This window comes from Dicentrarchus labrax, unplaced genomic scaffold, assembly GCF_905237075.1.
Source record: "Dicentrarchus labrax unplaced genomic scaffold, dlabrax2021, whole genome shotgun sequence".
NCBI classification, from domain to species: domain Eukaryota; kingdom Metazoa; phylum Chordata; class Actinopteri; family Moronidae; genus Dicentrarchus; species Dicentrarchus labrax.
Window position 1 is genome coordinate 919,440 of NW_026136715.1, and position 1,743 is coordinate 921,182.

Below are 1,743 nucleotides of genomic sequence, written 5' to 3' on the forward strand. Positions count from 1 at the left end.
GTCAAAAAAGGAAGAGGACCATTTCTCCACATTGGTTTGTCCGATTTACACCAAACTTGGGTCCATAGTTCAACATGTCTTCCTTAGGCATCGTGCACAATTTCAGGCCATCGCCACTAGGTGGCGCTCTTTAAAATGTAGAAGTTTATATCTCTACAACGGTATGTGTGATTAAGATGAAACTTAATACGATGCTTCCCCATGGCTCCCTGAGGCTCGCTAAAAAATGTGTCAACAATCTGCCACTAGGTGGCGCTCTGGTGGCATGATAAATCACTGTGCGGAGACCGTAATAGTTATGAATATGAAATTCACAGGTTACGTGTAGAGTGGTGCCTGAAGCTCACATACCAAAAATAGCGTTTGTAGCGCCCCCTACAGGATAAAAAAACAGCAGCCCCGGCGCCAAGTTTCACCGATATGTACGAAACTCGGTAGGCACGTGTAACATGCCGGGACGTACAAAAAAGCCTCTTGGACCCATACCCGAAACCCCACAGGAAGTCGGCCATTTTGATTTAAAGTTTCATTTTCGGCAAACTTTTTGTGTTGTATTTGAACGAACTCCTCCTAGGGAATTTATTGGATCTGCTTCAAAATTAGTCAGTACAGTCAAAATGGTGCTGATTGAAAGTTGTGCTATTTGTGACTGTACGTTAAAGGGCGTGTCCGTGGCGTTCCCTGAAAGTTGGCCAGGTTGAATCGAATGTCAAACTGTGATGCTATTTCCTGCATTTAAGGGCTTCTGTTTTAACGAACTCCTCCTACAGATTTTATCAGATTGACTTCAAATTCGATCACTCCAATCTACACACATTGGTTATCAAACGTTGTGCTATTTGTGACTGTATGTTTAACCGTGTGCCCGTGACGACGTGTCGAATTCCACCGATTGGCCATCAAACAGATAGTACTCATATCTTCAATGTACAGTCCCACCCTGAACACGTCCTCATAACTTCAGCGTACATGATCCAATCTCAATGAAACTTCACGTGTTTGATAACAGTCCCACCCTGAACACGTCTACATGACAATATTCAGACATAGTGATAGCGCCACCTACTGGTAACAGGAAGCGCTGCGTGGCGATTTTGAGCTGATTTACGTGAAATTTCATGTGTTGGTCCGCACGTGTTACGATGGCACGCAACACGGCCGCAGCACGCCCCGAGTTGCGTGGAGTGCGAGGTCCCTCCCAACGCTGCTTGCAGCTTTAATAATAATAATAATTATTATTATAAATAATTATATATATTATATATACTTAATTAATAATATTAATAATAATGATATATAATAATAATTATTATTATATATAATAATTATTATTATTATTATTAATCACATCTGGATTGTTTGTTATCCAGATGTGATCATCAGTTGGAGTGTTTGCAGCCAGTCAGGCAACAGCACTGAGCCTGTTGTCATGGAAACTGGGAACTGAATGGAGGCACACACACACACACACACACACACACACACACACACACAGACACGCACACACACACACACAGACACACACAGACACGCACGCACACACACACAGACACACACAGACACGCACGCACACACACACACACACACAGACACGCACGCACACGCACGCACTCTCAGAATATTGTTCCTGAAGCACAGAATGAGGAGAATATGTTTTATTGAATATTTCTGTAGTTGGTTTGAGTTAGTAATAATTATAGTTTGTACTTTGATCGCTTTGTTACAATAAACACTTTAAAAACA

The 1,743-nt window shown here is 42.0% G+C and overlaps 1 protein-coding gene across 1 annotated transcript in view; it reads left to right on the top strand.

The window, feature by feature from the left end:
* Positions 1-1,743, top strand: part of uxt (ubiquitously-expressed, prefoldin-like chaperone) — a 6,419-nt gene extending 4,676 nt beyond the window's left edge. The window contains exon 6 of the mRNA XM_051426788.1: positions 1-1,743. This exon is cut by the window's left edge and continues 857 nt beyond it. The gene's annotated coding sequence lies outside the window, so the exon portion shown is untranslated.